The sequence below is a fragment of the Bos taurus genome, chromosome 22, assembly GCF_002263795.3.
Source record: "Bos taurus isolate L1 Dominette 01449 registration number 42190680 breed Hereford chromosome 22, ARS-UCD2.0, whole genome shotgun sequence".
Taxonomy (NCBI): domain Eukaryota; kingdom Metazoa; phylum Chordata; class Mammalia; order Artiodactyla; family Bovidae; genus Bos; species Bos taurus.
Genome location: NC_037349.1, coordinates 17,182,129 through 17,194,199, shown reverse-complemented (window position 1 = coordinate 17,194,199; position 12,071 = coordinate 17,182,129). Strand labels below are relative to the sequence as shown.

Here is a 12,071-nt window from a genome sequence, read left to right as displayed (position 1 = left end):
AGGAGTTGGTGATGGACAGGGAATCCTGGCATGCTGCAGTCCATGGGGTCACAAAGAGTAGGACACGACTGAGCAACTGAACTGAACTTAGGAAAGTACCTATTCAGGTCCCTTGCTTTTTTAATTTTTTTTTTTTACTTGGCCGTGCTGGGTCTTCGTTGTGGCACTCGGGATCCTCAGTCTTGTGGCATGCAGGATCCTTGTTGCAGCAAGTGGGATCCAGTTCCCTGACCTGAATTGAACTCAGGACCCCTGCAGTGGAAGTGTGGAGTCTTAGCCACTGGACCACCAAGGAAGCCCCTGCCTATTTTTTAACTGGAATTTTTGTTGTTGTTCTCTTTTGGCTGTTGAGCAGTATGTGTTCCTCAGATGTTTTTTTATGTTAACCCCTTACCAGCTGTGTGGTTTGCAAATATTTTCTCCCATTCCATAATACCTTCTTGTTGCGTTGTTGGTTTCTTTTGCTCTGGAGAAGCTTGTAGTTTGTTTTAGTCTCACTTGTTTATTTTTGCTTCTGTTGTCTTGGCCTTTGGTGTCAAATTTTTAAAAATTTCAGGCAGTAAAGAAGATACTGGTACACACATACAATGGAATGTTACTCATCCATAAAAAGGAACAAAATAATGCCATTTACAGCAGCATGGATGGACCTGGAGATTGTCATACAGAGTGAAGTAAGTCAGAAAGAGATGTGTCATATAATACCACTTATATGTGGAACCTAGAAAAATGGTACAAATGAACTGATTTGCAAAGCAGAAATAGTCACAGATGTAGAAAAACAAACTTACAGTTACCAAGGGGGAAAGGTGGATGAATGGGTGGAATGAATTAGGAGATTGGAATTAATGTGTATGTACTGTGCTATGCCTAGTCGCTCAGTCATGTCCAACTCTTTGTGATGCTGTGGACTGTGGCCCGCCAGGCTCCTCTGTCTGTAGGATTCTCCAGGCAAAAATACTGGAGTGGGTTGCCATCCTCCTCCAGGAGATCTACCCAACCCAGGGAGCAAACCCAGGTCTCATGCATTGCAGGTGGATTCTTTACCATCTGAGCCACCAGAGAAGCCAAGTATGCACTGCTGTATATAAAACAGATAATTAATGAGAACCTACTCTGTAGCAAAGAGAACTCTACTCATTGTTCTGTGGTGACCTAAATGGGAAGAAAATCTAAAGAAGAGTGGATGTATGTATAACTGATTTACTTTGTGGTACAGAAGAAACCACCACAGCATTGTAAAGCAACTATACTCCAATAAGAATGAATTTAAAAAACTTACTGGCAAGATCAGTGTCAAGGAACTTATCCCCTTGTTTCTTCCAGGAGTTATATGGTTTCAGGGTCTCACGTTCATGTCTTTAATACATTTTAAGTAGATTTTTCTGTGTGATATAAGATAGGGGTCTAGTTGCATTCTTTTGCCTGTGGATATTCTGTCTTCCAGACACCATTTATGGTGAAGAGAGATTATCATTTCCTCATTGTGTATTTTTTTAATGAATGAAATTTTAATTACTCACATTTTTATTTTATATTTTAGTTATATGCAAATCAAAAAGCCATTTTTAGTTTCTTTTACAGCTACCATAATTTACAGAAAATATAACACCAAAATGCCATTGTATAAATTTACATTTAAAGTTAAATTCAGACTTAAGCAGATTTGTATAGTTAAACTTTTTAAGAAAAATTATTCCATCAGAATCATCAGCTTTAGAAGAACTGATTTATATTTTGAAATGATTTACTAGAAATTTATTCCTTGTATCCCTTTTCTCTTTGGTAACCATAAGTTTGTTTGTTATGTCTATGAGTCTTTTTTTGTTTTGTAAATAAGTTTATTTGTGCTATTTTTTTAATTCCACATGTAAGTAATACCATACAATTTTGTCTTTGTCTAACTTAGTATGATAATCTCTAGCTCCATCCGTTTTGCTGCAAATGGCAGTATTTCATTCTTTTTCATAGCTGGGTGATATTCCACTATACATACTGTATCTTTATCCATTTACCTGTTTACGGACATTTAAGTTGCTTATGTGCTGTCATAGCCTATAAAATATTCTTAACAGTCCTAGTAACAGAGATGCTTCTCAAAATTAAAGAATATCCAAAAAAGTCCTGATTCATAGCTTTTGCTGAATTTCTCCCCATTATAAATTCTTGATATCTTTGCTGAAAATTAGTTTGCCATATATGTATGCATTAATTTCTGGTCTCTCTAGTCTGTTCCACTGATATATATGTCTTTTTATGACAACACTGTACTGTAATTTTGTAATATAGTTTGAAATCAGGAAATACGATGCTTCAGATTTCTTTTTCTTTCTTAAGATTGCTTTGGCTGTTCAGTAAAAAATGCCTTTGGAATTTTGATAGGGATTGCATCAAATCTGTTGACTTTAAAGAGTATGTACACACTTTTAGCAGTGTTTCAGTTGATGAGCATGAGCTATCCTTTCGTTTGTGTCTTCAGTTTCTTTCATCACTGTTTTATGGTTTTCGTTGTACAGATCTTTGATGTGGTTGATTTCATTCCTAATTATTTTATCCTTTTTGATGTTGTAAATGGGATAGTTTCTTAATTTCTCTTTCCTGTAGTTCATTGTTAGTGTATAAAACAATTGCTGTTTTAAATGCTGATTTTGTATCGTATGACTTTGCTGAATTTGTTTATTCTAAAGACTTTAGGTGGAATATCTAGGGTTTTCTAGATATAACACCATCAGCTGCAAAGAGATGGTTTTACTTCTTTTCCGATTTGGATGGCTTTTCTTTTTTCTTGCCCTGGGTGACACAGATACAGGAATTGGGAGTTCTAGAAAGGGACAAAATAATGGCTAAAATTATCTCCCCCCTCCCCCCCAGAAGGCCTGGGGGATAAATCAGGAGATTAGGATTACTATATTACACACTACTATATATAAAATAGTTAACTAACAAGGACCTACTGTATAGCAAGGTAACTCGACTTGGTGTTCTGCAATCCTGTATGGGAAAAGAATCTTAAAAAGAGTGGCTATATGTACATGAATAACTGATTAACTTTGCTGTACACCTGAAATTAACGCAACATTGTAAATCAACTCTGTTCCAGTTAAAATTTTAGAAAACAATGATCTTTGCCCCAAAGCAGAACAGGAACTATAATCCACACACTTTTTAAAAAAAGACTCTACCTTTTAGCAGTGCATGCTGAAATATTTGTGAACAAAATGATGTTACTGGTGTTTCCTTTAGAATGAAGGAGAGGGGAAAGATGAAACAAGATTGACTGTGAGTTGGTAATTGTTGAAATGATATACATAAGTGAAGTCCCTTGTAAAATATTACTTTTTATTACTTGTCTGAAACTTTTCACAATAAAAAAGTTTAAAGGTTAAAGTAAACGTAACAACTTGGTTGTTTTGAGTCTTGTTAAAGCAGGTTAGTAACATATTCAAATGTTTCAGTTTCTCCCCATTGGTGCTACTTGGCTTTTGAGCCCAGTTCCTCTTGTGACAATTACATGATGTTTCCAATCAATGGAAAAACAGAGTGACTACACAGATATATAATGACTTTATACTAAAAACAAACTTTAATATTTTTAAAGTATTTAAAGAATTCAGGAAACTCTTCCTGACAGGAATTGTACAGGACTGAGGAAGCAAGTGGGTAAATTAATAGTATATTCAGTATACAGAAGATTTCATTTTATGAGATGGGTGAATTTCTGAAAGGGTATATTACAAATATCACATCAATGCCAAACAGTAAAGATTTCTCTAAGAAAATTAATAGAATATTTGGCTAAGAGTGCAAATTATTCTGTGACTGTTAGCAAGTCTAGTAGTAGTAGACTTGGTGAGTTACTAACAAAACTCAAACTGTAGATTTCTCTCTTCCACTAAATACTATTGCCTTGGAAGCAGGAAAATGGCTCCTATTTGCCTTCCTTTTGATCTCTATTTGCTTCTTTAATATTGTAACCCTGCATACCAATGTGCTAAGTATTGGCTAGTTCGAGTTTTTCTGTAGGATGTAGTAGAAAAACCCGATCTACCTTTTTGGCCCAATTTCTTGCTAAGTTCTATTAATGTTATTTTACTTCATTCTCAAAGTAGTGTTCTAGGGTGGTCTCAATGAACAAACAGTGGTTGCACAACTAGTAATAAGGTGAGTCAACTCTGTATGGTTCCAGGATTTTTTTCATTATACTGCATTACTTAGATTATTTAAGAAAGGCTCCACCAGTATAATGGCACCCCACTCCAGTACTCTTGCCTGGAAAATCCCATGGACAGAGGAGCCTGGTGGGCTGCAGTCCACAGGGTCGCTGAGGGTCGGACATGACTGAGCGACTTCACTTTCACTTTTCACTTTCACATGTTGGAGAAGGAAATGGCAACCCACTCCAGCGTTCTTGCCTGGAGAATCCCAGGGACGGGGGAGCCTGGTGGGCTGCCATCTCTGGGGTCGCACAGAGTCGGACACGACTGAAGCGACTTAGCAGCAGCAGCAGCGGCCACCAGTATAATCTGCCCTTTGCTCTCCTCCTGACTTTCCGCGTTGCCATCCGTCTGTAATTTTCCCCTTTTTCCTCTAGGATTGTTTGCCTAAAATTGGATCCGTCTGCAGGATCTAGATAGAGGAAATGGATGAGGTTTTATTGGACTTTGTCCCCTACTAGACAAATTGTAAATTCTGACCTCCTTGATATTTACCAGGATATTTACCATTCAGTCAGTTACAGGCTTCCTTTATCCCAGACTGCCTGCAGTTCAGGAAAGGGTGTAGATCAGAGGCCTATGAATCCCTGAAATTTTTACCTTGAGTTTTGTCTCTGCATTTTTCTGAGGGAACGGTTCATAAGCTTGATAAGATTCTCACAGAAATCTGTGATTACTCCTCAAAAAGGTTATTAACTATAAACATCCTAGGATTTATTCCTAAGAGAAAAACTTGACTCGGTTGATTTCTTCAGCCTGAAAAAAGGCCCCCCTTTGACCTGTTGGGCCAAGCAGCAAACTGTCACAGAGCCTACCTGTGAACATATTCAGTACTTGTTTTCTTATAAAGAATCTGGAAGTTCTTGTATTTTTGAAAATTCAAATAATTTTGCTACTGGAGATCAAAACCTGCTTGTATCAGATTGGCATAGATGCACACTCAGTTGTGCTTGGTAAACCAGTTTTTTCCCAAAGAAAATAACCTTTTGCAAAGGGAGTAAAAAAAAAGGAAATCATTAATAATAAGGCTAGATTCTGTAGAGTAAGGAATGGTGTCAAACAGCTTCCAAACATCTTTAAAACTTATTTTGACTTGTAAATTAGGATTTGTTTTTCATTGTAATAGACTGATAGCCAAATAAACATTCATTGTAGGTCCCCCTCAAAACAGACAAATACTGTTTCCTTTTAACAGTTCAGTAACGGAAAGTTGGTAGAAATTTAATGAATATGTATGCTCAAATAATAGCCAAGAGGTATTCTGCTAGAAAAACAGTAATGAGATAGTTGTACCTCAGGTGGATTTTCAAATATTAATGCTAAGGCAAATGGAGATCCTGCCTTATGGGTTTGCTTCTTGCTTTCATATACATATAGGGGAAGAGTTGGACTTTAAAACATGAAACACAAACTTGAGTCTTAGTGGATTCTTAGGAAACTAAATTCATTGATGAGCCATGGATTGTGTGATTTTTTTTCCTGCTTTAACCAGGGGCTTTCTGGTGGTTTGGCCTAAGAGGTCAAAGGACAGCACCTTCTCAGGCAGGGAGCTGCTTTGGGTTTCCTTTTTGTTTTTTTGGTCACACTTAGTAAATATCATCTGATATATTTATCAGAGTATAAATTGTTTAGCCCCAATTGGAAAAGATCAATTGGCAAATAAAATTTTTGCACTTTTTTTTGAGGCTAAAACTCTGAGATCAAGGTGTTGGCAGGAGTGTTTTCTCCCGAGGCCTCTCTCCTTGGCTTGCAGTTGGTCACTCTCTTGCCTCTTCTTGTGGTTATTCGTCAGTGTGTACACGTACCTGGTGTGTCTCAGTGTGTCCAAACTTTCTCTTATAGGACACCAGTCATATTGAATTAGGGCACATCCTAATGGCCTGATTTTTTAGGCTGTTTTTTAATTGAGACTAAATTGACATATTTCAGGTGTACAATATGATGCAGCCTAACATGCTGCAGTGCATGGGGTCACGAAGAATCAGACACGACTTGGCGACTGAACAACAAAAAAGCATAATGATTTCATAATGATTTGAATACAAAGTCTTGTTAACATATCTCACCTTAAATAGTTTAAAAAAATTTTCCTCTGATGAGAACTTTTAAGATCTCTTAGCAACTTTCAGACTTGCAGTACAGTGTTAACTAGTCACCATATTATAGATTATACATACCCCCATGACTCATTTATTTTATAAATGCAAGTTTCTACTTTTGACGCCCCTATAGCCATTTCTTCCACCCCCACAATTTTTGCAGTTTTAAAAAACTGTGCCCAACAAGTTTGGGAACCACTACTCTATAAGTTATTAAGGGTGGTCTACAAGAGATTTATCCAAGTCTGGGGCATAGGATTTCTTCTTATTATTTGTCTTAGTTTTCATATTGGTTATCAAGCACTAGAAAAGGATATGTACAATATTCAAAAACAGTAGTATTGAATATTTAGGAATATTTTACTTAGGAAAAAGTAAGTTTGTAAATAGAAGATGTTTTAACAAAAAGGAAAAGTGGAAGGTAAAACCTAAGATGCTTCATGTTCTCCTCAACTTGATTCAGTGCTGGAATTCTAGGCTTTGCTTACGGTCAGACTCTGATAGGACCGAAAAACCAGCAGAAGCGATTGAAAGAGATGGTAAAATACTTGGGAAATTTCAACAGGGCATATGGTTGTGATTATACTTTGCATAAGAATTTGGAGCAATTTACTAAACTCTTTGTATTCATTTAAAAGTACTGCTTTGACTGTGCCCTGGGGCTAATTTAAGTATTCCTTAATGAAGGGCCTTCCTGGTGGCTCAGTGGTAAAGAGTCTGCTTGCAATGTGGGAGACCCCAGTTCGATCCCCAGGTCCAGAAGATCCCCTGGAGAAGGAAATGGCAACCCACTCCACTATTCTTTCCTGGGAAATGCCATGGACAGAGGAGCCTGGCAGGCTGCAGACTATGGAACTGGAAGAGTCAGCCATGACTTAAGGACTGAACCACCACCATCAGTCAGTAAAGAATATGCCTGCAATGCAGGAGACTTGGGAAGATCCTCTGGAGAAGGAAATGGCAGCCCACTCCAATATTCTCGCCTGGAGAATCCCATGGACAGAGGAGCCTGGTAGGCGACAGTCATGTGGTCACAAGAGTCTAAACCACCACCACTCATTAATGAATGAGAATTTTGGCCCCAGTATAGCTGAAGTGTTTATTGAAACTGGTTTATCAAGGTTTTAATTTTTATTTCTTTATATTTTGGCTGTACTGCACGGCTTGCAAGATCTTAGTTCCCCAGCCAGGAATTGAACCCAGGCTCTCAACAGTGAAGGCATGGGAGTCCTACCCATTGAACCACCAGGGAACTCCCTGTATCAAAGTTTTAAATTATTTTTCATATTGAGATTTCCAGAGAATAGCTTTACAGTCCATAAGTTAAATATTTTTGATGTTTTGCAGATATGTAAAGTTTCTGAGCCTCATAAAAAATTACTAGCTAGTTGGTCCAGAGATGTTCATCTTCTTCTAGGGAAATAATGTACTTATTTTTCCAGAGCTTTCATTCTACACAGTAACCTACTGTATAAGTAAATATAGGCTAATTTTTGGCTTACGTCACTGTTTATTTAACTTTACTGTTATCAATACAGTTTATGGCAGGTAGTTTGGTGATAGAATGTTTAATGGTATATATTTGCATTGACAGTGATTTGGGCCTCTTTTCCACTAACTGGATCATCAGGTATCTCTGCTTTGTGGTTCATGTAGGAATCAGCTATCTACATCCCACATGTTTCTCTTCTGTGACACTCACCATTGTTAGTACTGTGACCCTTACCATTATTCATTATTGGTGAGTTATTTTTTGACTGTAAAGTATGCCTTCATTGAGTCGGTGAGCTTTTTTAACCCTAGGTTTGTCATCATTCTAAGGTTCTCGTACTCTTAAGAAATTGCTCATTAAGAACAGCTGGCCAACACCTCAGATATGAGCCATTGCTACTGTGATGATAAAGAGAAGGATAATCAGTCCTCCTCTTTTTAATGCTGTGGTTTCACTTATTTTTGCTTATTGGTGCATAACATATACCTACAGAAATACTATGTCACAGACTGGCTTGTGTGTCTGCTTGTGCTTAACTCTGCTACAAGGAGAAACTTGCATTCCCAAGAACACAAGAAATCTTATTATCAACAAACTCAAATCAAAAAATAATTGCATACAGGGACTTAACTTCCCTGGGCTTCTGCTGTAGGGGACTTGGTCACGGAGGTTGGGTAGGGGGGAACACCGAGATCACACATGCCCTGTGGTGCAGCCAAAAAAGTTTTCATAAAATGAATCATAAGCGCCAAAAGCTTTTTTTAAAAATTGCTTTCAATCCTTTTTTTTTTTGGCCACATGGTTTGTGGGATCCAAGTTCCCCAACCAGAGATTGAACCTGTGTGCCCTCCAGTGGAAGCAGAATCCTATAACCACTGGACCACCAGGGAATTCCCAGTAATTTTTTTAAGCGGGGTGGGGGGGGGCACGGGACATTTTTTCATAGCCATGTGTGTATAAACATTGCTCAGCAAATCAGTTGATGGGTTACATTAAGCTTTTTATCCATTTTCACTTTTGCAATGAAATGATGGTCTTTCCATATCACTGCCACCTGTCATCATATGCTAGCCACTCTCAACTATATTTAAAATAAACAAGGGACAACTTTACTCAGCAGATGTAATACATACAACCTGTATTTCTGGGATTTGCTTTAAAATAATAGTATAGAAGAGGAAAGGTTATAAATAAAATAAGATGACTGTGAGTTGGATGTTCATTAAAGCTTGGTAGGATCTGTATCAGTTCAGTACAGGGTTTTCTGTGATTTTATATTTGTTTGAAATTGCTCTTAATAAAGTTTTTTTAAGGTGCCAAAAAAAAACCCATATCAGACAAGTAGTGTGAACAAAATTTTGAAGGAAAAGGAAAAAACACAGGTTAATATCTAATTAACAAAGGCAATCTTTTATTCAGGCAAAGGAATTTGAACTAACCCAGTAGATATTAGGTATCCATTTTAAGTCTTAATAGTAGAATGATAATGATCATAATTAGGCCCTAGAAGGATTAGCATTATGGGAAAATGAAGAGAACCCAGAGGCCATGAGAGCAGTTCATTGCAACCTTGAATCGTGTTGCTGAATGGATAAAAGACAATTCGTGAAATATTTCAAAGGAGAAAGAATAGCTATTCATCTAGGCTCTCAGTCAGGTGCTAGTGCCAGCACAGAGAAAGGGAGGGATATTTTGCCTCATTTGCCCAGAACTTAGATTTGAACCATGTCTAGTGTAATAGGGGAACATATACCAAATGATTTATAGAAATTTGTTATAAATTTAGTCAATATTTTGGCACTCTTATAATAAACCATATTGATGAGCTTCTTATAGTTTCAAAATTTCTTCTCTTTCCAAGGGTAATTAAAACTGAAGGTATCATATTTTATACTACTGAGGCAGAACTGCTTCAACAGAGCTTTGATAACCTGTTTGAAGAGCTCAGATCTACAGATGCTATCTAGATGGTTAGCATAATTTGTTTTTTGATAACTGGGGAAAAAAATTTAGAGCTTGGTGCTGCCTTATCTCATGAGACAACCACCCCCACTCCAGTACTCTTGCCTGGGAAATCCCATGGACGGAGGAGCCTGGTAGACTGCAGTCCATGGGGTCTCGAAGAGTCGGACGCGACTGGGCGACTTCACGTTCACTTTTCACTTTCATGCATTGGAGAAGGAAATGGCAACCCACTCCAGTGTTCTTGCCTGAAGAATCCCAGGGACAGCGGAGCCTGGTGGGCTGCTGTCTATGGGGTCGCACAGAGTCAGACACGACTGAAGTGACTTAGCAGCAGCAGCATGAGACAACTGTAAGAAAGTACTTTGGTTCTGTAATAGTACCTTATCTAAGTTTTACTCTGAATATCCCAGCCCAAATTTAGTGAAAAAGTAACTGAGATCTCCTACTCAGCATAAAAGAATTTTAGAGGTCATCCAGTGCATTCAACAGTATGTGAACTGTGAACTTCCAGAGGTTCAAGCTGGATTTAGAAAAGGCAGAGGAACCAGAGATCAAGTTGCCAACATCCACTGGATCATTGAAAAAGTAACAGAGTTCCAGAAAAACATCTACTTCTAGTTTATTGAGTATGCCAAAGCCTTTGACTGTGTGGATCACAACAAACTGTGGAAAATTATGAAAGAGATGGGAATACCAGACCACCTGACCTTCCTGAGGAATCTGTATGCAGGTCAAGAAGCAACAGTTAGAACTGAACATGGAACAACAGACTGGTTCCAAATCGGGAAAGGAGTACGTCAAGGCTGTATATTGTCACCCTGCTTATTTAACTTATATGTAGAGTACATCATGAGAAATGCCAGACTGCATAAAGCACAAGCTAGAATCAAGATTTCCAGGAAAAATATCAATAACCTGAGATATGCAGATGACACCACCCTTACGGCAGAAAGTGAAGAACTAAAGAGCCTCTTGATGAAAGTGAAAGAGGAGAGCAAAAAAGCTGGCTTAAAACTCAACATTCAGGAAACTAAGATCATCGCATCCGGTCCCATCACTTCATGACAATTAAATGGAGAAACAGTGGAAACATCGCTTTTATTTTGGGGGGCTCCAAAATCACTGCAGATGGTGATTGCAGCCATGAAATTAAAAGACTCTTGCTCCTTGGAAGCAAAGTTATGACCAACCTAGACAACATATTAAAAAGCAGAGACATTACTTTGCCAACAAAGGTCGGTCTAGTCAAAGCTATGATTTTTCCAGCAGTTGTGTAGAGTTGGACTATAAAGAAAGCTGAGCATAGAAGAATTGATGCTTTTGAACTGTGGTGTTGGAAAAGAGAATCCCTTGGACAGCAAGGAGATCCAACCAGTCCATCCTAAAGGAAATCAGTCCTGAATATTGACTGGAAGGACTGATGCTGAAGCTGAAACTCCAATACTTTGGCCACCTGATGTGAAGAGCTGACTCATTTGAAAAGACCCTGATGCTGGGAAGGATTGAGGGCTGGAGGAGAAGGGGATGAAAGAGAATGAGATGGTTGGATAACATCACCGACTCATTGGACATGAGTTTGAGTAAACTCTGGGAGTTTGTAATGAACAGGGAGGCCTTGCATGCTGCAGTTCATGGGGTCTCAGAGTTGGACTCGACTGAGCAACTGAACTGAACGGAGTGCACTCAATCAATAGTCTTAATCACTGAATTATTGAGAATTCGTAGTTAACTTTCATTTTAGGATTTTCTTTTAGGCAGTAGAGAGTCTCTTCTAAGGAAGAGACTGTATGAAGACCCTTAGAATTGAAATTATTTTGAAGCTTATGAGAAAATATAGCTTTCCCACTGTGTTTATGGGAGTGTAAAATGGCTTTAATTTTGTGGAGCGTGGTTCAGCATCACTAGTAAATATGCTTGTGCCCTTCTAGTAGTTCCACTTCTAAGAATGTGTCCAAAGGAAATGTTTATACACGTGTATAAAGAAAGGCATATGTACATGCATGCAGTGCAGCATTGTGTATATTGTGGAAAATTAGCAACAATCTAAACATCCACCTGCAGAGGACTGATTTGAATTACAGTACATCCACAGAATAGAATACAGTGTTGTCATTTAAGAGAAATAAGTCTGTACTTATGCATATAAATGTCCAAAACTAAATGAGCCAGGTAGATTAAAGAAGAATAGGGTTATCACTTTCATCTTTGGGGACTAAACTTGTGTGAGAATTTCACTTCTACTTTTTATGCTTTTGTAATGTTTGTATATTTTTATAATATATTTTGTATTATACATTTTGT

At 37.9% G+C, this 12,071-nt stretch overlaps 1 protein-coding gene across 12 annotated transcripts in view; it reads left to right on the top strand.

Moving 5' to 3' along the window:
- Positions 1–12,071, top strand: part of SETD5 (SET domain containing 5) — a 79,234-nt gene that overhangs the window by 15,408 nt on the left and 51,755 nt on the right. The gene's annotated exons all lie outside the window — the stretch shown is intronic.